The 27,791-nt window shown below is 45.2% G+C and overlaps 17 non-coding genes across 17 annotated transcripts; 6 read left to right on the forward strand and 11 right to left on the reverse strand.

Moving 5' to 3' along the window:
- Positions 1-247: 247 nt before the first annotated feature.
- Positions 248-330, reverse strand: trnal-cag (transfer RNA leucine (anticodon CAG)). The gene has a single exon. It is a non-coding gene; the product is annotated as a tRNA-Leu (tRNA).
- Positions 331-1,015: 685 nt separating this feature from the next.
- Positions 1,016-1,088, reverse strand: trnav-cac (transfer RNA valine (anticodon CAC)). The gene has a single exon. It is a non-coding gene; the product is annotated as a tRNA-Val (tRNA).
- Positions 1,089-1,547: 459 nt separating this feature from the next.
- On the forward strand, positions 1,548-1,620 carry trnak-cuu (transfer RNA lysine (anticodon CUU)). Its single transcript has one exon. It is a non-coding gene; the product is annotated as a tRNA-Lys (tRNA).
- Positions 1,621-4,017: 2,397 nt separating this feature from the next.
- Positions 4,018-4,100, reverse strand: trnal-cag (transfer RNA leucine (anticodon CAG)). Its single transcript has one exon. It is a non-coding gene; the product is annotated as a tRNA-Leu (tRNA).
- A 1,217-nt stretch (positions 4,101-5,317) lies between these two features.
- trnak-cuu (transfer RNA lysine (anticodon CUU)) lies at positions 5,318-5,390 on the forward strand. The gene has a single exon. It is a non-coding gene; the product is annotated as a tRNA-Lys (tRNA).
- Positions 5,391-7,786: 2,396 nt separating this feature from the next.
- On the reverse strand, positions 7,787-7,869 carry trnal-cag (transfer RNA leucine (anticodon CAG)). The gene has a single exon. It is a non-coding gene; the product is annotated as a tRNA-Leu (tRNA).
- A 1,216-nt stretch (positions 7,870-9,085) lies between these two features.
- trnak-cuu (transfer RNA lysine (anticodon CUU)) lies at positions 9,086-9,158 on the forward strand. Its single transcript has one exon. It is a non-coding gene; the product is annotated as a tRNA-Lys (tRNA).
- Positions 9,159-11,555: 2,397 nt separating this feature from the next.
- On the reverse strand, positions 11,556-11,638 carry trnal-cag (transfer RNA leucine (anticodon CAG)). Its single transcript has one exon. It is a non-coding gene; the product is annotated as a tRNA-Leu (tRNA).
- Positions 11,639-12,855: 1,217 nt separating this feature from the next.
- On the forward strand, positions 12,856-12,928 carry trnak-cuu (transfer RNA lysine (anticodon CUU)). Its single transcript has one exon. It is a non-coding gene; the product is annotated as a tRNA-Lys (tRNA).
- Positions 12,929-15,325: 2,397 nt separating this feature from the next.
- On the reverse strand, positions 15,326-15,408 carry trnal-cag (transfer RNA leucine (anticodon CAG)). The gene has a single exon. It is a non-coding gene; the product is annotated as a tRNA-Leu (tRNA).
- A 685-nt stretch (positions 15,409-16,093) lies between these two features.
- Positions 16,094-16,166, reverse strand: trnav-cac (transfer RNA valine (anticodon CAC)). The gene has a single exon. It is a non-coding gene; the product is annotated as a tRNA-Val (tRNA).
- A 459-nt stretch (positions 16,167-16,625) lies between these two features.
- trnak-cuu (transfer RNA lysine (anticodon CUU)) lies at positions 16,626-16,698 on the forward strand. The gene has a single exon. It is a non-coding gene; the product is annotated as a tRNA-Lys (tRNA).
- Positions 16,699-19,095: 2,397 nt separating this feature from the next.
- Positions 19,096-19,178, reverse strand: trnal-cag (transfer RNA leucine (anticodon CAG)). Its single transcript has one exon. It is a non-coding gene; the product is annotated as a tRNA-Leu (tRNA).
- A 1,216-nt stretch (positions 19,179-20,394) lies between these two features.
- trnak-cuu (transfer RNA lysine (anticodon CUU)) lies at positions 20,395-20,467 on the forward strand. Its single transcript has one exon. It is a non-coding gene; the product is annotated as a tRNA-Lys (tRNA).
- A 2,397-nt stretch (positions 20,468-22,864) lies between these two features.
- On the reverse strand, positions 22,865-22,947 carry trnal-cag (transfer RNA leucine (anticodon CAG)). The gene has a single exon. It is a non-coding gene; the product is annotated as a tRNA-Leu (tRNA).
- A 684-nt stretch (positions 22,948-23,631) lies between these two features.
- On the reverse strand, positions 23,632-23,704 carry trnav-cac (transfer RNA valine (anticodon CAC)). Its single transcript has one exon. It is a non-coding gene; the product is annotated as a tRNA-Val (tRNA).
- Positions 23,705-24,271: 567 nt separating this feature from the next.
- trnaw-cca (transfer RNA tryptophan (anticodon CCA)) lies at positions 24,272-24,343 on the reverse strand. Its single transcript has one exon. It is a non-coding gene; the product is annotated as a tRNA-Trp (tRNA).
- Positions 24,344-27,791: the final 3,448 nt, after the last annotated feature.

Genomic DNA, 27,791 nt, shown 5'->3' on the forward strand with positions numbered 1-27,791 from the left:
GCTAAAGAGATAAAGGGATATGGGGAGAAAGCAGGGACAGGGTACTGAATGTGGATGATCAGCCATGATCTCATTAAATTGCGGAGCAGGCTCGAGTGGCCGAATGGCCTACACCTGCTCCTATCTTCTATGTTTCTATGTGAATGGAGCAGGTGAACTGCTGAATCCCACTTTTAAGGGATGTCCAAAAGTGCTTGACAGTGGTGTGAAAATAAATGAGTTCCGCGTGGTAATTAAAAGTAAAGACTGTCAGAAGTGGGATTCGAACCCACGCCTCCAGAGGAGACTGCGACCTGAACGCAGCGCCTTAGACCGCTCGGCCATCCTGACTTGTTGAGTTAATTTTTGCATCTCATCACTTCCACATGAAGAACGTTTCCGTCCGGGTGCTTGTTCAATGCTGTTGAAGGCTCAGTGACCGGGATATCATCTCCCCCGGGGTTTTCCTGAGCTTGTGCTCGGTGTATGGGGAGGTTTGTTCCGGATCCCTGGTATCTTGCAGCTCCAGGGATGGGCAGTAACAATCTGAGCTCTGGAGCTGGAGAAAAGCGAATAATTAATGGGTTTGTTTTCAGGCCTGAAATGCGGCTTAGATCTGTTGGTACTAACCGAGGCCGGGGCTGCGAGATATTTCAGTTTGTTCACGTTTAATCAGAAGAATATCCGCAGTCAGGAGCTGAAAAGGACCAAGAGCTGAAAAAACACCAGAAAAAAGATAAGAAATATCAGCAATTGTGATCAACTCTTTAATGTGTGTTCTGGTAGTTTAGTGGTTTAATTGTTTTAATCAACATTCATTAACCGAAAGCGTTGTTTTGCAGAATGAAAGAAATGCTCACAGTAAGGGACAGTCGAAAGTTGAGTAATTTAACTTTAATAATTTGTGAAAGTTTATTCATTGACGAAGATTTATACCCTATAAGAATTTACGCACCGTGTATTTTAGGAGTCTGCTTTAAATTGTTCGTTGCTTCTGACACAAGAAACCTGTTAAATTTATTTCACAGAAAAATAAAGTTTCCGCCCGGGCTCGACCCGGGGACTTTTCGCGTGTGAGGCAAACGTGATAACCGCTACACTACAGAAACCGCTGCTTAACCCGCGCTTTTTTTATATGCACACGTTCCACAAACACTGTTTCATTCCTCCTGCCTTCTCCTGGTTCCTCATTGTCATGCACAGAAGCGCCTGATGCCCTCATTTGTTTAACGTAACAAGCAGACACAAACACAGGTATTCCTTCAAAATCAACCCGCAGGTGGCCACAGACACAATAAACAGAGCCAGAGAGAAAGACAGAATCGGGAATCTCCGGGAAATAGACAAGAGATATTGACAAAGACTAAAGCGCTTTGCGATCAGAAAATTGCCTGAACCCCTGTGGTTAATGAAAGGGATTTTGCTGCTTGAGTTCCTTATACGCCTTGGGCTTCTGGAGAACTTGTTTCGCAGTTTGCAGAAACGCGGCTCAGACATGCTGTTGTGACCGGGCCGGAGCCAACTGGTACCTGACTGCAATCAGCGACAATGAAATACAGCTCTAACAGGCCCGGCTAGCTCAGTCGGTAGAGCATGAGACTCTTAATCTCAGGGTCGTGGGTTCGAGCCCCACGTTGGGCGGTATTTATTTGGTTAAACTTTTATGTTGCTTTCAAAGCGTCATTAATTGAGCGATAACCTTGTTTTGCACAATGAAAGAAATGCGAACTGAGAAAATACTGCAGATGCTGGAAATCTGAATTGAAACAGAAAATGCTGGAGATACTCAGCAGGTCAGGCAGCTTCTGCGAAGAGAGAAACAGAGTTAACGTTTCAGGTCGATAACCTTTCGTCAGAACTGGTAAAAAGAGGTAATGGGACAGATTTTTAAGCAAGTGTAGGGGATTCTATGAGATCATGGCTGATCTCCTGCCTCAATTCCATTCACCGGCCCTATCGCCATATCCCTTGAAGCCCTTACCAGTCAGAAATCTACCGACTTCTGTTTTGAACATACCCAATGACTGAGCCTCCACAGCCCTCTGGGGTAGAGAATTCCAAAGATTCACCACCCTCTGTGTGAAGAAATTTCTTCTCCTCTCAGTCCTGAATGGCCTAACCTTTATCCTGAGGCTGTGGCCCCTGGTTCTAGACTCCCCAGCCAAGGGAAACATTTTCCCAGCATCCAACCGATCAAACCCTGTAATAATTTTGCATGCTTAATGAGATCCCCTCTCATTCTTCCGAATTCAAGAGATTGCAGGCCTAGTTTACTCAATCTCTTCTCATACGAGGTCAGTGACAGTCTTGCAAATGGTGACTTGATATTCGGTAGTGGGGTCATGGTCCAGGCGGAGGTAGGAAGAGGTGTTGGAGAGTTGGCGTACAGCTTCCGCTAGGTAGAGGTCGGTTCGCCAAACAGCAACAGCACCACCCTTGTCAGCAGGTTCTGTGCTTTGCATGTTAACTGTTAACTGTTACCCATATCTCATTTTACACAATATATGGGCTATTCCAGCTCCTAATTCTTTTGTTCTTAGTTGTTATTTCCTCACACAGGAGAGCAATCTCGCCCCTGGACAAGCAGAAGGAGCAAGTTCCAACAAAATGATTCCGCAAACGTGATAACTGCTACACTGTGGAACCGTCTCCACTTTCAGTACCAGGTCAGATGGAAATGTTAAAAAATTTTGAGGATGTAACTGGTAGAATAGATAAGGGAGAACCAGTGGATGTGGTGTATTTGGACTTTCAGAAGGCTTTCGATAAGGTCCCACATAATAGATTGGCGTGCAAAGTTAAAGCACATGGGATCGGGTGTAAGATACTGACTTGGATAGAGAACTGGTTGGCAGACAGGAAGCAAAGAGTATGTCTAAACGGGCCTTTATCCAAGTGGCAGGCTGTTACTAGTGGGGTAGGGCAGGGATACGTGCTAGGACCCCAGCTACTCACAATGTATATTAATGATCTAGAAGGTTGAACTAGATGTAATAACTCCAAGTTTGCAGACGACACAAAGCTGGGTTGGCATGTGTGCTGTGAGGAGGATGCAGAGAACCTCCAGTATGATATGGACAGGTTAGGTGATTTAGCAGAAGCATGGCAGATGCAGTATAATGTGGATAAATGTGAGGTTATCAACTTTGGTGGCAAAAACAGGAAGACAGCTTATTATCAGAATGTCAATAGATTGGGAAAAGGGGAACTGCAATGAGACCTGGGTGTCCGTGTGCACCAATCGCTGAAGGTAAGCCTGCAGGTGCAGCAGGTGGTTAAGAAGGCAAATGTTGGCCTTTTCAGTGAGAGGTTTCGAGTACAGGAGCAAGGATGTCTTGCTGCAGTTGTACAAGGCCTTAGTGAGACCATACCTTGAGTATTGTGTGCAGCTTTGGTCACCTTATCTGAGGAAGGATGTTCTTGCCATGGAGGGAGTGCAGCGAAGATTCTCCAGACTGATACATGGGATGGCAGGAATGACGTATGAAGACAGATTGAGATGATTAGGCTTATATTCGCTAGAGTTTAGAAGAACGAGAGGGGATCTCATTGAAACTTACAAAATTCTAACAGGACAAGACACGCTAGATGCAGGAAGAATGATCCCGATGGTGCGGGAATCCAGAACCAGCAGTCACAGTCTAAGGATAAGGGGTAAGCCACATAGGGTTGAGATGAGGAGGAATTTCTTCACCCAGAGAGTGGTGAACCTGTTGAATTCTGTACCACAGAAGGCAGTTGAGGCCAATTCATTAAATATATTCAAGAAGGAGTTAGATATATTTCTTAAGGCTAAAGAGATAAAGGGATATGGGGAGAAAGCAGGGACAGGGTACTGAATGTGGATGATCAGCCATGATCTCATTAAATTGCGGAGCAGGCTCGAGTGGCCGAATGGCCTACTCCTGCTCCTATCTTCTATGTTTCTATGTGAATGGAGCAGGGGAACTGCTGAATCCCACTTTTAAGGGATGTCCCAAAGTGCTTGACAGTGGTGTGAAAATAAATGAGTTCCGCGTGGTAATTAAAAGTAAAGACTGTCAGAAGTGGGATTCGAACCCACGCCTCCAGAGGTGACTGCGACCTGAACGCAGCGCCTTAGACCGCTCGGCCATCCTGACTTGTTGAGTTAATTTTTGCATCTCATCACTTCCACATGAAGAACGTTTCCGTCCGGGTGCTTGTTCAACGCTGTTGAAGGCTCAGTGACCGGGATATCATCTCCCCCGGGGTTTTCCTGAGCTTGTGCTCGGTGTATGGGGAGGTTTGTTCCGGATCCCTGGTATCTTGCAGCTCCAGGGATGGGCAGTAACAATCTGAGCTCTGGAGCTGGAGAAAAGCGAATAATTAATGGGTTTGTTTTCAGGCCTGAAATGCGGCTTAGATCTGTTGGTACTAACCGAGGCCGGGGCTGCGAGATATTTCAGTTTGTTCACGTTTAATCAGAAGAATATCCGCAGTCAGGAGCTGAAAAGGACCAAGGGCTGAAAAAACACCAGAAAAAAGATAAGAAATATCAGCAATTGTGATCAACTCTTTAATGTGTGTTCTGGTAGTTTAGTGGTTTAATTGTTTTAATCAACATTCATTAACCGAAAGCGTTGTTTTGCAGAATGAAAGCAATGCTCACAGTAAGGGACAGTCGAAAGTTGAGTAATTTAACTTTAATAATTTGTGAAAGTTTATTCATTGACGAAGATTTATACCCTATAAGAATTTACGCACCGTGTATTTTAGGAGTCTGCTTTAAATTGTTCGTTGCTTCTGACACAAGAAACCTGTTAAATTTATTTCACAGAAAAATAAAGTTTCCGCCCGGGCTCGATCCGGGGACTTTTCGCCTGTGAGGCAAACGTGATAACCGCTACACTGCAGAAACCTCTACTTAACCCGCGCTTTTTTTATATGCACACGTTCCACAAACACTGTTTCATTCCTCCTGCCTTCTCCTGATTCCTCATTGTCATGCACAGAAGCGCCTGATGCCCTCATTTGTTTAACGTAACAAGCAGACACAAACACAGGTATTCCTTCAAAATCAACCCGCAGGTGGCCACAGACACAATAAACAGAGCCAGAGAGAAAGACAGAATCGGGAATCTCCGGGAAATAGACAAGAGATATTGACAAAGACTGAAGCGCTTTGGGATCAGAAAATTGCCTGAACCCCTGTGGTTAATGAAAGGGATTTTGCTGCTTGAGTTCCTTATACGCCTTGGGCTTCTGGAGAACTTGTTTCGCAGTTTGCAGAAACGCGGCTCAGACATGCTGTTGTGACCGGGCCGGAGCCACCAGGTACCTGACTGCAATCAGCGACAATGAAATACAGCTCTACCAGGCCCGGCTAGCTCAGTCGGTAGAGCATGAGACACTTAATCTCAGGGTCGTGGGTTCGAGCCCCACGTTGGGCGGTATTTATTTGGTTAAACTTTTATGTTGCTTTCAAAGCGTCATTAATTGAGCGATAACCTTGTTTTGCACAATGAAAGAAATGCGAACTGAGAAAATACTGCAGATGCTGGAAATCTGAATTGAAACAGAAAATGCTGGAGATACTCAGCAGGTCAGGCAGCTTCTGCGAAGAGAGAAACAGAGTTAACGTTTCAGGTCGATAACCTTTCGTCAGAACTGGTAAAAAGAGGTAATGGGACAGATTTTTAAGCAAGTGTAGGGGATTCTATGAGATCATGGCTGATCTCCTGCCTCAATTCCATTCACCGGCCCTATCGCCATATCCCTTGAAGCCCTTACCAGTCAGAAATCGACCGACTTCTGTTTTGAACATACCCAATGACTGAGCCTCCACAGCCCTCTGGGGTAGAGAATTCCAAAGATTCACCACCCTCTGTGTGAAGAAATTTCTTCTCCTCTCAGTCCTGAATGGCCTAACCTTTATCCTGAGGCTGTGGCCCCTGGTTCTAGACTCCCCAGCCAAGGGAAACATTTTCCCAGCATCCAACCGATCAAACCCTGTAATAATTTGCATGCTTAATGAGATCCCCTCTCATTCTTCCGAATTCAAGAGATTGCAGGCCTAGTTTACTCAATCTCTTCTCATACGAGGTCAGTGACAGCCTTGCAAATGGTGACTTGATATTCGGTAGTGGGGTCATGGTCCAGGCGGAGGTAGGATGAGGTGTTGGAGAGTTGGCGTACAGCTTCCGCTAGGTAGAGGTCGGTTCGCCAAACAGCAACAGCACCACCCTTGTCAGCAGGTTTTGTGCTTTGCATGTTAACTGTTAACTGTTACCCATATCTCATTTTACACAATATATGGGCTATTCCAGCTCCTAATTCTTTTGTTCTTAGTTGTTATTTCCTCACACAGAAGTGCAATCTCGCCCCTGGACAAGCAGAAGGAGCAAGTTCCAACAAAATGATTCCGCAAACGTGATAACTGCTACACTGTGGAACCGTCTCCACTTTCAGTACCAGGTCAGATGGAAATGTTAAAAATTTTTGAGGATGTAACTGGTAGAATAGATAAGGGAGAACCAGTGGATGTGGTGTATTTGGACTTTCAGAAGGCTTTCGATAAGGTCCCACATAATAGATTGGCGTGCAAAGTTAAAGCACATGGGATCGGGTGTAAGATACTGACTTGGATAGAGAACTGGTTGGCAGACAGGAAGCAAAGAGTATGTCTAAACGGGCCTTTATCCAAGTGGCAGGCAGTTACTAGTGGGGTAGGGCAGGGATACGTGCTAGGACCCCAGCTACTCACAATATATATTAATGATCTAGAAGGTTGAACTAGATGTAATAACTCCAAGTTTGCAGACGACACAAAGCTGGGTTGGCATGTGTGCTGTGAGGAGGATGCAGAGAACCTCCAGTATGATATGGACAGGTTAGGTGATTTAGCAGAAGCATGGCAGATGCAGTATAATGTGGATAAATGTGAGGTTATCAACTTTGGTGGCAAAAACAGGAAGACAGCTTATTATCAGAATGTCAATAGATTGGGAAAAGGGGAACTGCAATGAGACCTGGGTGTCCGTGTGCACCAATCGCTGAAGGTAAGCCTGCAGGTGCAGCAGGTGGTTAAGAAGGCAAATGTTGGCCTTTTCAGTGAGACGTTTCGAGTACAGGAGCAAGGATGTCTTGCTGCAGTTGTACAAGGCCTTAGTGAGACCATACCTTGAGTATTGTGTGCAGCTTTGGTCACCTTATCTGAGGAAGGATGTTCTTGCCATGGAGGGAGTGCAGCGAAGATTCTCCAGACTGATACATGGGATGGCAGGAATGACGTATGAAGACAGATTGAGATGATTAGGCTTATATTCGCTAGCGTTTAGAAGAACGAGAGGGGATCTCATTGAAACTTACAAAATTCTAACAGGACAAGACACGCTAGATGCAGGAAGAATGATCCCGATGGTGCGGGAATCCAGAACCAGCAGTCACAGTCTAAGGATAAGGGGTAAGCCACATAGGGTTGAGATGAGGAGGAATTTCTTCACCCAGAGAGTGGTGAACCTGTTGAATTCTGTACCACAGAAGGCAGTTGAGGCCAATTCATTAAATATATTCAAGAAGGAGTTAGATATATTTCTTAAGGCTAAAGAGATAAAGGGATATGGGGAGAAAGCAGGGACAGGGTACTGAATGTGGATGATCAGCCATGATCTCATTAAATTGCGGAGCAGGCTCGAGTGGCCGAATGGCCTACTCCTGCTCCTATCTTCTATGTTTCTATGTGAATGGAGCAGGTGAACATCTGAATCCCACTTTTAAGAGATGTCCAAAAGTGCTTGACAGTGGTGTGAAAATAAATGAGTTCCGCGTGGTAATTAAAAGTAAAGACTGTCAGAAGTGGGATTCGAACCCACGCCTCCAGAGGAGACTGCGACCTGAACGCAGCGCCTTAGACCGCTCGGCCATCCTGACTTGTTGAGTTAATTTTTGCATCTCATCACTTCCACATGAAGAACGTTTCCGTCCGGGTGCTTGTTCAATGCTGTTGAAGGCTCAGTGACCGGGATATCATCTCCCCCGGGGTTTTCCTGAGCTTGTGCTCGGTGTATGGGGAGGTTTGTCCCGGATCCCTGGTATCTTGCAGCTCCAGGGATGGGCAGTAACAATCTGAGCTCTGGAGCTGGAGAAAAGCGAATAATTAATGGGTTTGTTTTCAGCCTGAAATGCGGCTTAGATCTGTTGGTACTAACCGAGGCCGGGGCTGCGAGATATTTCAGTTTGTTCACGTTTAATCAGAAGAATATCCGCAGTCAGGAGCTGAAAAGGACCAAGAGCTGAAAAAACACCAGAAAAAAGATAAGAAATATCAGCAATTGTGATCAACTCTTTAATGTGTGTTCTGGTAGTTTAGTGGTTTAATTGTATTAATCAACATTCATTAACCGAAAGCGTTGTTTTGCAGAATGAAAGAAATGCTCACAGTAAGGGACAGTCGAAAGTTGAGTAATTTAACTTTAATAATTTGTGAAAGTTTATTCATTGACGAAGATTTATACCCTATAAGAATTTACGCACCGTGTATTTTAGGAGTCTGCTTTAAATTGTTCGTTGCTTCTGACACAAGAAACCTGTTAAATTTATTTCACAGAAAAATAAAGTTTCCGCCCGGGCTCGACCCGGGGACTTTTCGCCTGTGAGGCAAACGTGATAACCGCTACACTACAGAAACCTCTGCTTAACCCGCGCTTTTTTTATATGCACACGTTCCACAAACACTGTTTCATTCCTCCTGCCTTCTCCTGATTCCTCATTGTCATGCACAGAAGCGCCTGATGCCCTCATTTATTTAACGTAACAAGCAGACACAAACACAGGTATTCCTTCAAAATCAACCCGCAGGTGGCCACAGACACAATAAACAGAGCCAGAGAGAGAGACAGAATCGGGAATCTCCGGGAAATAGACAAGAGATATTGACAAAGACTGAAGCGCTTTGGGATCAGAAAATTGCCTGAACCCCTGTGGTTAATGAAAGGGATTTTGCTGCTTGAGTTCCTTATACGCCTTGGGCTTCTGGAGAACTTGTTTCGCAGTTTGCAGAAACGCGGCTCAGACATGCTGTTGTGACCGGTCCGGAGCCACCAGGTACCTGACTGCAATCAGCGACAATGAAATACAGCTCTACCAGGCCCGGCTAGCTCAGTCGGTAGAGCATGAGACTCTTAATCTCAGGGTCGTGGGTTCGAGCCCCACGTTGGGCGGTATTTATTTGGTTAAACTTTTATGTTGCTTTCAAAGCGTCATTAATTGAGCGATAACCTTGTTTTGCACAATGAAAGAAATGCGAACTGAGAAAATACTGCAGATGCTGGAAATCTGAATGGAAACAGAAAATGCTGGAGATACTCAGCAGGTCAGGCAGCTTCTGCGAAGAGAGAAACAGAGTTAACGTTTCAGGTCGATAACCTTTCGTCAGAACTGGTAAAAAGAGGTAATGGGACAGATTTTTAAGCAAGTGTAGGGGATTCTATGAGATCATGGCTGATCTCCTGCCTCAATTCCATTCACCGGCCCTATCGCCATATCCCTTGAAGCCCTTACCAGTCAGAAATCTACCGACTTCTGTTTTGAACATACCCAATGACTGAGCCTCCACAGCCCTCTGGGGTAGAGAATTCCAAAGATTCACCACCCTCTGTGTGAAGAAATTTCTTCTCCTCTCAGTCCTGAATGGCCTAACCTTTATCCTGAGGCTGTGGCCCCTGGTTCTAGACTCCCCAGCGAAGGGAAACATTTTCCCAGCATCCAACCGATCAAACCCTGTAATAATTTTGCATGCTTAATGAGATCCCCTCTCATTCTTCCGAATTCAAGAGATTGCAGGCCTAGTTTACTCAATCTCTTCTAATACGAGGTCAGTGACAGTCTTGCAAATGGTGACTTGATATTCGGTAGTGGAGTCATGGTCCAGGCGGAGGTAGGATGAGGTGTTGGAGAGTTGGCGTACAGCTTCCGCTAGGTAGAGGTCGGTTCGCCAAACAGCAACAGCACCACCCTTATCAGCAGGTTTTGTGCTTTGCATGTTAACTGTTAACTGTTACCCATATCTCATTTTACACAATATATGGGCTATTCCAGCTCCTAATTCTTTTGTTCTTAGTTGTTATTTCCTCACACAGGACAGCAATCTCGCCCCTGGACCAGCAGAAGGAGCAAGTTCCAACAAAATGATTCCGCAAACGTGATAACTGCTACACTGTGGAACCGTCTCCACTTTCAGTACCAGGTCAGATGGAAATGTTAAAATTTTTTGAGGATGTAACTGGTAGAATAGATAAGGGAGAACCAGTGGATGTGGTGTATTTGGACTTTCAGAAGGCTTTCGATAAGGTCCCACATAATAGATTGGCGTGCAAAGTTAAAGCACATGGGATCGGGTGTAAGATACTGACTTGGATAGAGAACTGGTTGGCAGACAGGTAGCAAAGAGTATGTCTAAACGGGCCTTTATCCAAGTGGCAGGCAGTTACTAGTGGGGTAGGGCAGGGATACGTGCTAGGACCCCAGCTACTCACAATATATATTAATGATCTAGAAGGTTGAACTAGATGTAATAACTCCAAGTTTGCAGACGACACAAAGCTGGGTTGGCATGTGTGCTGTGAGGAGGATGCAGAGAACCTCCAGTATGATATGGACTGGTTAGGTGATTTAGCAGAAGCATGGCAGATGCAGTATAATGTGGATAAATGTGAGGTTATCAACTTTGGTGGCAAAAACAGGAAGACAGCTTATTATCAGAATGTCAATAGATTGGGAAAAGGGGAACTGCAATGAGACCTGGGTGTCCGTGTGCACCAATCGCTGAAGGTAAGCCTGCAGGTGCAGCAGGTGGTTAAGAAGGCAAATGTTGGCCTTTTCAGTGAGAGGTTTCGAGTACAGGAGCAAGGATGTCTTGCTGCAGTTGTACAAGGCCTTAGTGAGACCATACCTTGAGTATTGTGTGCAGCTTTGGTCACCTTATCTGAGGAAGGATGTTCTTGCCATGGAGGGAGTGCAGCGAAGATTCTCCAGACTGATACATGGGATGGCAGGAATGACGTATGAAGACAGATTGAGATGATTAGGCTTATATTCGCTAGAGTTTAGAAGAACGAGAGGGGATCTCATTGAAACTTACAAAATTCTAACAGGACAAGACACGCTAGATGCAGGAAGAATGATCCCGATGGTGCGGGAATCCAGAACCAGCAGTCACAGTCTAAGGATAAGGGGTAAGCCACATAGGGTTGAGATGAGGATGAATTTCTTCACCCAGAGAGTGGTGAACCTGTTGAATTCTGTACCACAGAAGGCAGTTGAGGCCAATTCATTAAATATATTCAAGAAGGAGTTAGATATATTTCTTAAGGCTAAAGAGATAAAGGGATATGGGGAGAAAGCAGGGACAGGGTACTGAATGTGGATGATCAGCCATGATCTCATTAAATTGCGGAGCAGGCTCGAGTGGCCGAATGGCCTACTCCTGCTCCTATCTTCTATGTTTCTATGTGAATGGAGCAGGTGAACTGCTGAATCCCACTTTTAAGGGATGTCCCAAAGTGCTTGACAGTGGTGTGAAAATAAATGCGTTCCGCGTGGTAATTAAAAGTAAAGACTGTCAGAAGTGGGATTCGAACCCACGCCTCCAGAGGAGACTGCGACCTGAACGCAGCGCCTTCGACCGCTCGGCCATCCTGACTTGTTGAGTTAATTTTTGCATCTCATCACTTCCACATGAAGAACGTTTCCGTCCGGGTGCTTGTTCAATGCTGTTGAAGGCTCAGTGGCCGGGATATCATCTCCCCCGGGGTTTTCCTGAGCTTGTGCTCGGTGTATGGGGAGGTTTGTCCCGGATCCCTGGTATCTTGCAGCTCCAGGGATGGGCAGTAACAATCTGAGCTCTGGAGCTGGAGAAAAGCGAATAATTAATGGGTTTGTTTTCAGGCCTGAAATGCGGCTTAGATCTGTTGGTACTAACCGAGGCCGGGGCTGCGAGATATTTCAGTTTGTTCACGTTTAATCAGAAGAATATCCGCAGTCAGGAGCTGAAAAGGAGCAAGAGCTGAAAAAACACCAGAAAAAAGATAAGAAATATCAGCAATTGTGATCAACTCTTTAATGTGTGTTCTGGTAGTTTAGTGGTTTAATTGTTTTAATCAACATTCATTAACCGAAAGCGTTGTTTTGCAGAATGAAAGAAATGCTCACAGTAAGGGACAGTCGAAAGTTGAGTCATTTAACTTTAATAATTTGTGAAAGTTTATTCATTGACGAAGATTTATACCCTATAAGAATTTACGCACCGTGTATTTTAGGAGTCTGCTTTAAATTGTTCGTTGCTTCTGACACAAGAAACCTGTTAAATTTATTTCACAGAAAAATAAAGTTTCCGCCCGGGCTCGACCCGGGGACTTTTCGCCTGTGAGGCAAACGTGATAACCGCTACACTACAGAAACCTCTGCTTAACCCGCGCTTTTTTTATATGCACACGTTCCACAAACACTGTTTCATTCCTCCTGCCTTCTCCTGATTCCTCATTGTCATGCACAGAAGCGCCTGATGCCCTCATTTGTTTAACGTAATAAGCAGACACAAACACAGGTATTCCTTCAAAATCAACCCGCAGGTGGCCACAGACACAATAAACAGAGCCAGAGAGAAAGACAGAATCGGGAATCTCCGGGAAATAGACAAGAGATATTGACAAAGACTAAAGCGCTTTGCGATCAGAAAATTGCCTGAACCCCTGTGGTTAATGAAAGGGATTTTGCTGCTTGAGTTCCTTATACGCCTTGGGCTTCTGGAGAACTTGTTTCGCAGTTTGCAGAAACGCGGCTCAGACATGCTGTTGTGACCGGGCCGGAACCACCAGGTACCTGACTGCAATCAGCGACAATGCAATACAGCTCTAACAGGCCCGGCTAGCTCAGTCGGTAGAGCATGAGACTCTTAATCTCAGGGTCGTGGGTTCGAGCCCCACGTTGGGCGGTATTTATTTGGTTAAACTTTTATGTTGCTTTCAAAGCGTCATTAAGTGAGCGATAACCTTGTTTTGCACAATGAAAGAAATGCGAACTGAGAAAATACTGCAGATGCTGGAAATCTGAATTGAAACAGAAAATGCTGGAGATACTCAGCAGGTCAGGCAGCTTCTGCGAAGAGAGAAACAGAGTTAACGTTTCAGGTCGATAACCTTTCGTCAGAACTGGTAAAAAGAGGTAATGGGACAGATTTTTAAGCAAGTGTAGGGGATTCTATGAGATCATGGCTGATCTCCTGCCTCAATTCCATTCACCGGCCCTATCGCCATATCCCTTGAAGCCCTTACCAGTCAGAAATCTACCGACTTCTGTTTTGAACATACCCAATGACTGAGCCTCCACAGCCCTCTGGGGTAGAGAATTCCAAAGATTCACCACCCTCTGTGTGAAGAAATTTCTTCTCCTCTCAGTCCTGAATGGCCTAACCTTTATCCTGAGGCTGTGGCCCCTGGTTCTAGACTCCCCAGCGAAGGGAAACATTTTCCCAGCATCCAACCGATCAAACCCTGTAATAATTTTTCATGCTTAATGAGATCCCCTCTCATTCTTCCGAATTCAAGAGATTGCAGGCCTAGTTTACTCAATCTCTTCTCATACGAGGTCAGTGACAGTCTTGCAAATGGGGACTTGATATTCGGTAGTGGGGTCATGGTCCAGGCGGAGGTAGGATGAGGTGTTGGAGAGTTGGCGTACAGCTTCCGCTAGGTAGAGGTCGGTTCGCCAAACAGCAACAGCACCACCCTTGTCAGCAGGTTTTGTGCTTTGCATGTTAACTGTTAACTGTTACCCATATCTCATTTTACACAATATATGGGCTATTCCAGCTCCTAATTCTTTTGTTCTTAGTTGTTATTTCCTCACACAGGAGAGCAATCTCGCCCCTGGACAAGCAGAAGGAGCAAGTTCCAACAAAATGATTCCGCAAACGTGATAACTGCTACACTGTGGAACCGTCTCCACTTTCAGTACCAGGTCAGATGGAAATGTTAAAAATTTTTGAGGATGTAACTGGTAGAATAGATAAGGGAGAACCAGTGGATGTGGTGTATTTGGACTTTCAGAAGGCTTTCGATAAGGTCCCACATAATAGATTGGCGTGCAAAGTTAAAGCACATGGGATCGGGTGTAAGATACTGACTTGGATAGAGAACTGGTTGGCAGACAGGAAGCAAAGAGTATGTCTAAACGGGCCTTTATCCAAGTGGCAGGCAGTTACTAGTGGGGTAGGGCAGGGATACGTGCTAGGACCCCAGCTACTCACAATATATATTAATGATCTAGAAGGTTGAACTAGATGTAATAACTCCAAGTTTGCAGACGACACAAAGCTGGGTTGGCATGTGTGCTGTGAGGAGGATGCAGAGAACCTCCAGTATGATATGGACAGGTTAGGTGATTTAGCAGAAGCATGGCAGATGCAGTATAATGTGGATAAATGTGAGGTTATCAACTTTGGTGGCAAAAACAGGAAGACACCTTATTATCAGAATGTCAATAGATTGGGAAAAGGGGAACTGCAATGAGACCTGGGTGTCCATGTGCACCAATCGCTGAAGGTAAGCCTGCAGGTGCAGCAGGTGGTTAAGAAGGCAAATGTTGGCCTTTTCAGTGAGAGGTTTCGAGTACAGGAGCAAGGATGTCTTGCTGCAGTTGTACAAGGCCTTAGTGAGACCATACCTTGAGTATTGTGTGCAGCTTTGGTCACCTTATCTGAGGAAGGATGTTCTTGCCATGGAGGGAGTGCAGCGAAGATTCTCCAGACTGATACATGGGATGGCAGGAATGACGTATGAAGACAGATTGAGATGATTAGGCTTATATTCGCTAGAGTTTAGAAGAACGAGAGGGGATCTCATTGAAACTTACAAAATTCTAACAGGACAAGACACGCTAGATGCAGGAAGAATGATCCCGATGGTGCGGGAATCCAGAACCAGCGGTCACAGTCTAAGGATAAGGGGTAAGCCACATAGGGTTGAGATGAGGAGGAATTTCTTCACCCAGAGAGTGGTGAACCTGTTGAATTCTGTACCACAGAAGGCAGTTGAGGCCAATTCATTAAATATATTCAAGAAGGAGTTCGATATATTTCTTAAGGCTAAAGAGATAAAGGGATATGGGGAGAAAGCAGGGACAGGGTACTGAATGTGGATGATCAGCCATGATCTCATTAAATTGCGGAGCAGGCTCGAGTGGCCGAATGGCCTACTCCTGCTCCTATCTTCTATGTTTCTATGTGAATAGAGCAGGTGAACTGCTGAATCCCACTTTTAAGGGATGTCCCAAAGTGCTTGACAGTGGTGTGAAAATAAATGAGTTCCGCGTGGTAATTAAAAGTGAAGACTGTCAGAAGTGGGTTTCGAACCCACGCCTCCAGAGGAGACTGCGACCTGAACGCAGCGCCTTAGACCGCTCGGCCATCCTGACTTGTTGAGTTAATTTTTGCATCTCATCACTTCCACATGAAGAACGTTTCCGTCCGGGTGCTTGTTCAATGCTGTTGAAGGCTCAGTGGCCGGGATATCATCTCCCCCGGGGTTTTCCTGAGCTTGTGCTCGGTGTATGGGGAGGTTTGTCCCGGATCCCTGGTATCTTGCAGCTCCAGGGATGGGCAGTAACAATCTGAGCTCTGGAGCTGGAGAAAAGCGAATAATTAATGGGTTTCTTTTCAGGCCTGAAATGCGGCTTAGATCTGTTGGTACTAACCGAGGCCGGGGCTGCGAGATATTTCAGTTTGTTCACGTTTAATCAGAAGAATATCCGCAGTCAGGAGCTGAAAAGGACCAAGAGCTGAAAAAACACCAGAAAAAAGATAAGAAATATCTGCAATTGTGATCAACTCTTTAATGTGTGTTCTGGTAGTTTAGTGGTTTAATTGTTTTAATCAACATTCATTAACCGAAAGCGTTGTTTTGCAGAATGAAAGAAATGCTCACAGTAAGGGACAGTCGAAAGTTGAGTAATTTAACTTTAATAATTTGTGAAAGTTTATTCTTTGACTAAGATTTATACCCTATAAGAATTTACGCACCGTGTATTTTAGGAGTCTGCTTTAAATTGTTCGTTGCTTCTGACACAAGAAACCTGTTAAATTTATTTCACAGAAAAATAAAGTTTCCGCCCGGGCTCTACCCGGGGACCTTTCGCGTGTGAGGCAAACGTGATAACCGCTACACTACAGAAACCGCTGCTTAACCCGCGCTTTTTTTATATGCACACGTTCCACAAACACTGTTTCATTCCTCCTGCCTTCTCCTGGTTCCTCATTGTCATGCACAGAAGCGCCTGATGCCCTCATTTGTTTAACGTAACAAGCAGACACAAACACAGGTATTCCTTCAAAATCAACCCGCAGGTGGCCACAGACACAATAAACAGAGCCAGAGAGAAAGACAGAATCGGGAATCTCCGGGAAATAGACAAGAGATATTGACAAAGACTAAAGCGCTTTGCGATCAGAAAATTGCCTGAACCCCTGTGGTTAATGAAAGGGATTTTGCTGCTTGAGTTCCTTATACGCCTTGGGCTTCTGGAGAACTTGTTTCGCAGTTTGCAGAAACGCGGCTCAGACATGCTGTTGTGACCGGGCCGGAGCCACCAGGTACCTGACTGCAATCAGCAACAATGAAATACAGCTCTAACAGGCCCGGCTAGCTCAGTCGGTAGAGCATGAGACTCTTAATCTCAGGGTCGTGGGTTCGAGCCCCACGTTAGGCGGTATTTATTTGGTTAAACTTTTATGTTGCTTTCAAAGCGTCATTAATTGAGCGATAACCTTGTTTTGCACAATGAAAGAAATGCGAACTGAGAAAATACTGCAGATGCTGGAAATCTGAATTGAAACAGAAAATGCTGGAGCTACTCAGCAGGTCAGGCAGCTTCTGCGAAGAGAGAAACAGAGTTAACGTTTCAGGTCGATAACCTTTCGTCAGAACTGGTAAAAAGAGGTAATGGGACAGATTTTTAAGCAAGTGTAGGGGATTCTATGAGATCATGGCTGATCTCCTGCCTCAATTCCATTCACCGGCCCTATCGCCATATCCCTTGAAGCCCTTACCAGTCAGAAATCTACCGACTTCTGTTTTGAACATACCCAATGACTGAGCCTCCACAGCCCTCTGGGGTAGAGAATTCCAAAGATTCACCTCCCTCTGTGTGAAGAAATTTCTTCTCCTCTCAGTCCTGAATGGCCTAACCTTTATCCTGAGGCTGTGGCCCCTGGTTCTAGACTCCCCAGCCAAGGGAAACATTTTCCCAGCATCCAACCGATCAAACCCTGTAATAATTTTGCATGCTTAATGAGATCCCCTCTCATTCTTCCGAATTCAAGAGATTGCAGGCCTAGTTTACTCAATCTCTTCTCATACGAGGTCAGTGACAGTCTTGCAAATGGGGACTTGATATTCGGTAGTGGGGTCATGGTCCAGGCGGAGGTAGGATGAGGTGTTGGAGAGTTGGCGTACAGCTTCCGCTAGGTAGAGGTCGGTTCGCCAAACAGCAACAGCACCACCCTTGTCAGCAGGTTTTGTGCTTTGCATGTTAACTGTTAACTGTTACCCATATCTCATTTTACACAATATATGGGCTATTCCAGCTCCTAATTCTTTTGTTCTTAGTTGTTATTTCCTCACACAGGAGAGCAATCTCGCCCCTGGACAAGCAGAAGGAGCAAGTTCCAACAAAATGATTCCGCAAACGTGATAACTGCTACACTGTGGAACCGTCTCCACTTTCAGTACCAGGTCAGATGGAAATGTTAAAAATTTTTGAGGATGTAACTGGTAGAATAGATAAGGGAGAACCAGTGGATGTGGTGTATTTGGACTTTCAGAAGGCTTTCGATAAGGTCCCACATAATAGATTGGCGTGCAAAGTTAAAGCACATGGGATCGGGTGTAAGATACTGACTTGGATAGAGAACTGGTTGGCAGACAGGAAGCAAAGAGTATGTCTAAACGGGCCTTTATCCAAGTGGCAGGCAGTTACTAGTGGGGTAGGGCAGGGATACGTGCTAGGACCCCAGCTACTCACAATATATATTAATGATCTAGAAGGTTGAACTAGATGTAATAACTCCAAGTTTGCAGACGACACAAAGCTGGGTTGGCATGTGTGCTGTGAGGAGGATGCAGAGAACCTCCAGTATGATATGGACAGGTTAGGTGATTTAGCAGAAGCATGGCAGATGCAGTATAATGTGGATAAATGTGAGGTTATCAACTTTGGTGGCAAAAACAGGAAGACAGCTTATTATCAGAATGTCAATAGATTGGGAAAAGGGGAACTGCAATGAGACCTGGGTGTCCGTGTGCACCAATCGCTGAAGGTAAGCCTGCAGGTGCAGCAGGTGGTTAAGAAGGCAAATGTTGGCCTTTTCAGTGAGAGGTTTCGAGTACAGGAGCAAGGATGTCTTGCTGCAGTTGTACAAGGCCTTAGTGAGACCATACCTTGAGTATTGTGTGCAGCTTTGGTCACCTTATCTGAGGAAGGATGTTCTTGCCATGGAGGGAGTGCAGCGAAGATTCTCCAGACTAATACATGGGATGGCAGGAATGACGTATGAAGACAGATTGAGATGATTAGGCTTATATTCGCTAGAGTTTAGAAGACCAAGAGGGGATCTCATTGAAACTTACAAAATTCTAACAGGACAAGACACGCTAGATGCAGGAAGAATGATCCCGATGGTGCGGGAATCCAGAACCAGCAGTCACAGTCTAAGGATAAGGGGTAAGCCACATAGGGTTGAGATGAGGAGGAATTTCTTCACCCAGAGAGTGGTGAACCTGTTGAATTCTGTACCACAGAAGGCAGTTGAGGCCAATTCATTAAATATATTCAAGAAGGAGTTCGATATATTTCTTAAGGCGAAAGAGATAAAGGGATATGGGGAGAAAGCAGGGACAGGGTACTGAATGTGGATGATCAGCCATGATCTCATTAAATTGCGGAGCAGGCTCGAGTGGCCGAATGGCCTACTCCTGCTCCTATCTTCTATGTTTCTATGTGAATAGAGCAGGTGAACTGCTGAATCCCACTTTTAAGGGATGTCCCAAAGTGCTTGACAGTGGTGTGAAAATAAATGAGTTCCGCGTGGTAATTAAAAGTGAAGACTGTCAGAAGTGGGTTTCGAACCCACGCCTCCAGAGGAGACTGCGACCTGAACGCAGCGCCTTAGACCGCTCGGCCATCCTGACTTGTTGAGTTAATTTTTGCATCTCATCACTTCCACATGAAGAACGTTTCCGTCCGGGTGCTTGTTCAATGCTGTTGAAGGCTCAGTGGCCGGGATATCATCTCCCCCGGGGTTTTCCTGAGCTTGTGCTCGGTGTATGGGGAGGTTTGTCCCGGATCCCTGGTATCTTGCAGCTCCAGGGATGGGCAGTAACAATCTGAGCTCTGGAGCTGGAGAAAAGCGAATAATTAATGGGTTTCTTTTCAGGCCTGAAATGCGGCTTAGATCTGTTGGTACTAACCGAGGCCGGGGCTGCGAGATATTTCAGTTTGTTCACGTTTAATCAGAAGAATATCCGCAGTCAGGAGCTGAAAAGGACCAAGAGCTGAAAAAACACCAGAAAAAAGATAAGAAATATCTGCAATTGTGATCAACTCTTTAATGTGTGTTCTGGTAGTTTAGTGGTTTAATTGTTTTAATCAACATTCATTAACCGAAAGCGTTGTTTTGCAGAATGAAAGAAATGCTCACAGTAAGGGACAGTCGAAAGTTGAGTAATTTAACTTTAATAATTTGTGAAAGTTTATTCATTGACTAAGATTTATACCCTATAAGAATTTACGCACCGTGTATTTTAGGAGTCTGCTTTAAATTGTTCGTTGCTTCTGACACAAGAAACCTGTTAAATTTATTTCACAGAAAAATAAAGTTTCCGCCCGGGCTCGACCCGGGAACTTTTCGCGTGTGAGGCAAACGTGATAACCGCTACACTACAGAAACCTCTGCTTAACCCGCGTTTTTTTATATGCACACGTTCCACAAACACTGTTTCATTCCTCCTGCCTTCTCCTGGTTCCTCATTGTCATGCACAGAAGCGCCTGATGCCCTCATTTGTTTAACGTAACAAGCAGACACAAACACAGGTATTCCTTCAAAATCAACCCGCAGGTGGCCACAGACACAATAAACAGAGCCAGAGAGAAAGACAGAATCGGGAATCTCCGGGAAATAGACAAGAGATATTGACAAAGACTAAAGCGCTTTGCGATCAGAAAATTGCCTGAACCCCTGTGGTTAATGAAAGGGATTTTGCTGCTTGAGTTCCTTATACGCCTTGGGCTTCTGGAGAACTTGTTTCGCAGTTTGCAGAAACGCGGCTCAGACATGCTGTTGTGACCGGGCCGGAGCCACCAGGTACCTGACTGCAATCAGCGACAATGCAATACAGCTCTAACAGGCCCGGCTAGCTCAGTCGGTAGAGCATGAGACTCTTAATCTCAGGGTCGTGGGTTCGAGCCCCACGTTGGGCGGTATTTATTTGGTTAAACTTTTATGTTGCTTTCAAAGCGTCATTAATTGAGCGATAACCTTGTTTTGCACAATGAAAGAAATGCGAACTGAGAAAATACTGCAGATGCTGGAAATCTGAATTGAAACAGAAAATGCTGGAGATACTCAGCAGGTCAGGCAGCTTCTGCGAAGAGAGAAACAGAGTTAACGTTTCAGGTCGATAACCTTTCGTCAGAACTGGTAAAAAGAGGTAATGGGACAGATTTTTAAGCAAGTGTAGGGGATTCTATGAGATCATGGCTGATCTCCTGCCTCAATTCCATTCACCGGCCCTATCGCCATATCCCTTGAAGCCCTTACCAGTCAGAAATCTACCGACTTCTGTTTTGAACATACCCAATGACTGAGCCTCCACAGCCCTCTGGGGTAGAGAATTCCAAAGATTCACCACCCTCTGTGTGAAGAAATTTCTTCTCCTCTCAGTCCTGAATGGCCTAACCTTTATCCTGAGGCTGTGGCCCCTGGTTCTAGACTCCCCAGCCAAGGGAAACATTTTCCCAGCATCCAACCGATCAAACCCTGTAATAATTTTGCATGCTTAATGAGATCCCCTCTCATTCTTCCGAATTCAAGAGATTGCAGGCCTAGTTTACTCAATCTCTTCTCATACGAGGTCAGTGACAGTCTTGCAAATGGTGACTTGATATTCGGTAGTGGGGTCATGGTCCAGGCGGAGGTAGGATGAGGTGTTGGAGAGTTGGCGTACAGCTTCCGCTAGGTAGAGGTCGGTTCGCCAAACAGCAACAGCACCACCCTTGTCAGCAGGTTTTGTGCTTTGCATGTTAACTGTTAACTGTTAACCATATCTCATTTTACACAATATATGGGCTATTCCAGCTCCTAATTCTTTTGTTCTTAGTTGTTATTTCCTCACACAGGAGAGCAATCTCGCCCCTGGACAAGCAGAAGGAGCAAGTTCCAACAAAATGATTCCGCAAACGTGATAACTGCTACACTGTGGAACCGTCTCCCCCTTCAGTACCAGGTCAGAGGGAAATGTTAAAAAATTTTGAGGATGTAACTGGTAGAATAGATAAGGGAGAACCAGTGGATGTGGTGTATTTGGACTTTCAGAAGGCTTTCGATAAGGTCCCACATAATAGATTGGCGTGCAAAGTTAAAGCACATGGGATCGGGTGTAAGATACTGACTTGGATAGAGAACTGGTTGGCAGACAGGAAGCAAAGAGTATGTCTAAACGGGCCTTTATCCAAGTGGCAGGCAGTTACTAGTGGGGTAGGGCAGGGATACGTGCTAGGACCCCAGCTACTCACAATATATATTAATGATCTAGAAGGTTGAACTAGATGTAATAACTCCAAGTTTGCAGACGACACAAAGCTGGGTTGGCATGTGTGCTGTGAGGATGATGCAGAGAACCTCCAGTATGATATGGACAGGTTTGGTGATTTAGCAGAAGCATGGCAGATGCAGTATAATGTGGATAAATGTGAGGTTATCAACTTTGGTGGCAAAAACAGGAAGACAGCTTATTATCAGAATGTCAATAGATTGGGAAAAGGGGAACTGCAATGAGACCTGGGTGTCCGTGTGCACCAATCGCTGAAGGTAAGCCTGCAGGTGCAGCAGGTGGTTAAGAAGGCAAATGTTGGCCTTTTCAGTGAGAGGTTTCGAGTACAGGAGCAAGGATGTCTTGCTGCAGTTGTACAAGGCCTTAGTGAGACCATACCTTGAGTATTGTGTGCAGCTTTGGTCACCTTATCTGAGGAAGGATGTTCTTGCCATGGAGGGAGTGCAGCGAAGATTCTCCAGACTGATACATGGGATGGCAGGAATGACGTATGAAGACAGATTGAGATGATTAGGCTTATATTCGCTAGAGTTTAGAAGAACGAGAGGGGATCTCATTGAAACTTACAAAATTCTAACAGGACAAGACACGCTAGATGCAGGAAGAATGATCCCGATGGTGCGGGAATCCAGAACCAGCAGTCACAGCCTAAGGATAAGGGGTAAGCCACATAGGGTTGAGATGAGGAGGAATTTCTTCACCCAGAGAGTGGTGAACCTGTTGAATTCTGTACCACAGAAGGCAGTTGAGGCCAATTCATTAAATATATTCAAGAAGGAGTTAGATATATTTCTTAAGGCTAAAGAGATAAAGGGATATGGGGAGAAAGCAGGGACAGGGTACTGAATGTGGATGATCAGCCATGATCTCATTAAATTGCGGAGCAGGCTCGAGTGGCCGAATGGCCTACTCCTGCTCCTATCTTCTATGTTTCTATGTGAATGGAGCAGGTGAACTGCTGAATCCCACTTTTAAGGGATGTCCCAAAGTGCTTGACAGTGGTGTGAAAATAAATGAGTTCCGCGTGGTAATTAAAAGTAAAGACTGTCAGAAGTGGGATTCGAACCCACGCCTCCAGAGGAGACTGCGACCTGAACGCAGCGCCTTAGACCGCTCGGCCATCCTGACTTGTTGAGTTAATTTTGCATCTCATCACTTCCACATGAAGAACGTTTCCGTCCGGGTGCTTGTTCAATGCTGCTGAAGGCTCAGTGACCGGGATATCATCTCCCCCGGGGTTTTCCTGAGCTTGTGCTCGGTGTATGGGGAGGTTTGTCCCGGATCCCTGGTATCTTGCAGCTCCAGGGATGGGCAGTAACAATCTGAGCTCTGGAGCTGGAGAAAAGCGAATAATTAATGGGTTTGTTTTCAGGCCTGAAATGCGGCTTAGATCTGTTGGTACTAACCGAGGCCGGGGCTGCGAGATATTTCAGTTTGTTCACGTTTAATCAGAAGAATATCCGCAGTCAGGAGCTGAAAAGGACCAAGAGCTGAAAAAACACCAGAAAAAAGATAAGAAATATCAGCAATTGTGATCAACTCTTTAATGTGTGTTCTGGTAGTTTAGTGGTTTAATTGTTTTAATCAACATTCATTAACCGAAAGCGTTGTTTTGCAGAATGAAAGAAATGCTCACAGTAAGGGACAGTCGAAAGTTGAGTAATTTAACTTTAATAATTTGTGAAAGTTTATTCATTGACGAAGATTTATACCCTATAAGAATTTACGCACCGTGTATTTTAGGAGTCTGCTTTAAATTGTTCGTTGCTTCTGACACAAGAAACCTGTTAAATTTATTTCACAGAAAAATAATGTTTCCGCCCGGGCTCGAACCGGGGACTTTTCGCGTGTGAGGCGAACGTGATAACCGCTACACTACGGAAACCTCTGCTTAATTGAGCATCGAGAAAGCACTGTTCAGACAGAAGGGACACTACAGAATCGCTCTTTCTGCAATGATTTCCTTTCACTGGCATTTCTCTGACCGAACTGCACAAGTCAAAAATGTTCCTTTCAAACTCATTAAACTGTCGAATTTCCTTCCCTCTGGTTTAACCCAGGCGTTTAACTTGTTCTGCAAACCATGAACCAGGTTCACCTGAATTCCAAGGTGTGTAAGGAAATCAAGCTTCAAAAGCCCTTTCATTAACCACAGGGATTCAGGCAATTTTCTGATCGCAAAGCGCTTTCTCACCTTGTCAATATCTCTCGTCTATTTGCCGGTGTTTCCCGATTCTGCCTGTCTCTCTGGCTCTGTTTATTCTGTGTGACCACCTGCAGGTTGATTTTGAGCGAATACCTGTGCTTGTGTTTTGTCACATTAAATAAATGAGGAATTGTGGCGCTTCTCTCCCTGACACTGGGGAAAGAGTGAGACAGTCTTTGGAGCAAGTGTCTGGTTATTGTGAAACGGCAAAGAAAACAATAATTCTGGAATTACCCGGAAAAACAGTGACCCCGACGTGATTTGAACACGCAGCCTTCTGATCTGGAGTCAGACGCGCTACCGTTGCGCCACGAGGTCCTACAATCTAAACCGCGCTGTTTTTATATACACACGTTCCACAAACACTGTTTCATTCCTCCTGCCTTCTCCTGATTCCTCAGTGTCATGCACAGAGGCGCCTCATGCCCTCATTTGTTTAACGTAACAAGCAGACACAAACACAGGTATTCCTTCAAAATCAACCCGCAGGTGGCCACAGACACAATAAACAGAGCCAGAGAGAAAGACAGAATCGGGAATCTCCGGGAAATAGACAAGATATATTGACAAGGACTGAAGCGTTTTGCGATCAGAAAATTGCCTGAACCCCTGTGGTTAATGAAAGGGATTATTGCTGCTTGAGTTCCTTATACGCCTTGGGCTTCTGGAGAACTTGTTTCGTAGTTTGCAGAAATGCGGCTCAGACATGCTGTTGTGACCGGGCCGGAGCCACCAGGTACCTGACTGCAATCAGCGACAATGAAATACAGTTTTAACAGGCCCGGCTAGCTCAGTCGGTAAAGCATGAGACTCTTAATCTCAGGGTCGCGGGTTCGAGCTCCCAGGTTGAGCGGTATTTATTTTGTTAAACTTTTATGTTGCTTTCAAAGCGTCATTAATTGAGCGATAACCTTGTTTTGCACAATGAAAGAAATGCGAACTGAGAAAATACTGCAGAAGCTGGAAATCTGAATTGAAACAGAAAATGCTGGAGATACTCAGCGGGTCAGGCAGCTTCTGCGAAGAGAGAAACAGAGTTAACGTTTCAGGTCGATAACCTTTCGTCAGAACTGGAAAAAAGAGGTAATGGAACAGTTTTTTAAGCAACTGTAGGGGATTCTATGAGATCATGGCTGATCTCCTGCCTCAATTCCATTCACCGGCCCTATTGCCATATCTCTTGATGCCCTTACCAGTCAGAAATCTACCGACTTCTGTTTTGAACATACGCAATGACTGAGCCTCCACAGCCCTCTGGGGTAGAGAATTCCAAAGATTCACCACCCTCTGTGTGAAGAAATTTCTTCTCCTCTCAGTCCTGAATGGCCTAACCTTTATCCTGAGGCTGTGGCCCCTGGTTCTGGACTTCCCAGCCAAGGGAAACATTCTCCCAGCATCCAACCGATCAAACCCTGTAATAATTTTGCATGCTTAATGAGATCCCCTCTCATTCTTCCGAATTCAAGAGACTGCAGTCCTAGTTTACTCAATCTCTTCTCATACGAGGTCAGTGACAGTCTTGCAAATGGTGACTTGATATTCGGTAGTGGGGTCATGGTCCAGGTGGAGGTAGGAGGAGGTGTTGGAGAGTTGGCGTACAGCTTCTGCTAGGTAGCGGTCGGTTCACCAAACAGCAACAGCACCACCCTTGTCAGCAGGTTTTGTGCTTTGCATGTTAACTGTTAACTGTTACCCATATCTCATTTTACACAATATATGGGCTACTCCAGCTCCTAATTCGTTTGTTCTTAGTTGTTATTTCCTCACACAGGAGAGCAATCTCGCCCCTGGACAAGCAGAAGGAGCAAGTTCCAACCAAATGGTTCCGCAAACGTGATAACAGCTACATTGTGGAACCGTCTCCACTTTCAGTACCAGGTCAGATGGAAATGTTAAAATTTTTTGAGGATGTAACTGGTAGAATAGATAAGGGAGAACCAGTGGATGTGGTGTATTTGGACTTTCAGAAGGCTTTCGATAAGGTCCCACATAAGAGATTGGTGTGCAAAGTTAAAGCACATGGGATCGGGGGTAAGGTACTGACTTGGATAGAGAACTGGTTGGCAGACAGGAAGCAAAGAGTATGTCTAAACGGGTATTTTTCCAAGTGGCAGGCAGTTTCTCGTGGGGTAGGGCAGGGATAAGTGCTAGGACCCCAGCTACTCACAATATATATTAATGATCTAGAAGGTTGAACTTGATATAATAACTCCAAGTTTGCAGACGACACAAAGCTGGGTGGGCATGTGTGCTGTGAGGAGGATGCAGAGAAACTCCAGTATGATATGGACAGGTTAGGTGATTTAGCAGAAGCATGGCAGATGCAGTAGAATGTGGATAAATGTGAGGTTATCAACTTTGGTGGCAAAAGCAGGAAGACAGCTTATTATCAGAATGTCAATAGTTTGGGAAAAGGGGAACTGCAATGAGACCTGGGTGTCCGTGTACACCAATCGCTGAAGGTAAGCATGCAGGTGCAGCAGGTGGTTAAGAAGGCAAATGTTGGCCTTTATAGTGAGAGGTTTCGAGTACAGGAGCAAGGATGTCTTGCTGCAGTTGTACAAGGCCTTGGTGAGACCATACCTTGAGTATTGTGTGCAGCTTTGGTCACCTTATCTGAGGAAGGATGTTCTTGCCATGGAGGGAGTGCAGCGAAGATTCACCAGACTGATACACGGGATGGCAGGAATGACGTATGAAGACAGATTGAGATGATTTGGCTTATATTCGCTAGAGTTTAGAAGAACGAGAGGGGATCTCATTGAAACTTACAAAATTCTAACAGGACTAGACACACTAGATGCAGGAAGAATGATCCCGATGGTGCGGGAGTCCAGAACCAGGGGTCACAGTCTAAGGATAAGGGGTAAGCCACTTAGGGCTGAGATGAGGAGGAATTTCTTCACCCAGAGAGTGGTGAACCTGTTGAATTCTGTACCACAGAAGGCAGTTGAGGCCAATTCATTAAATATATTCAAGAAGGAGTTAGATATATTTCTTAAGGCTAAAGAGATAACGGGATATGGGGAGAAAGCAGGGACAGGGTACTGAATGTGGATGATCAGCCATGATCTCATTAAATGGCGGAGCAGGCTCGAGGGGACGAATGGCCTACTCCTGCTCCTATCTTCTATGTTTCTATGTGAATGGAGCAGGTGAACTGCTGAATCCCACTTTTAAGGGATGTCCCAAAGTGCTTGACAGTGGTGTGAAAATAAATGAGTTCCGCTTGATAATTAAAAGTAAAGACTGTCAGAAGTGGGATTCGAACCCACGCCTTCAGAAGAGACTGCGAGCTGAACGTAGCGCCTTAGACCGCTCGGCCATCCTAACTCGCTTCATTAATTTCTGCATCTCATCACTTCCACATGAAGAACGTTTCCGTCCGGGTGCTTGTTCAATGCTGTTGAAGGCTCACTGACCGGGATATCATCTCCCCCGGGGTTTTCCTGAGCTTGTGCTCGGTGTATGGGGAGGTTTGTCCCGGGTCCCTATTATCTTGCAGCTCCAGGGATGGGCAGTATCAATCTGAGCTCTGGAGCTGGGGAGAAGCGAATAATTAATGGGTTTGTTTTCGGGCCTGAAATGCGGCTTAGATCTGTTGGTATTAACCGAGGCCGGGGCTGCGAGATATTTCAGTTTGTTCACGTTTAATCAGAGGAATATCCGCAGTCAGGAGCTGAAAAGGACCAAGAGCTGAAAAAACACCAGAAAAAAGATAAGAAATATCAGCAATTGTGATCAACTCTTTAATGTGTGTTCTGGT

The sequence above is a fragment of the Somniosus microcephalus genome, unplaced genomic scaffold (genome assembly GCF_052327205.1).
Source record: "Somniosus microcephalus isolate GS21.2 unplaced genomic scaffold, FLI_Smic_1.0 unresolved_chr4, whole genome shotgun sequence".
Taxonomy (NCBI): Eukaryota; Metazoa; Chordata; class Chondrichthyes; order Squaliformes; family Somniosidae; genus Somniosus; species Somniosus microcephalus.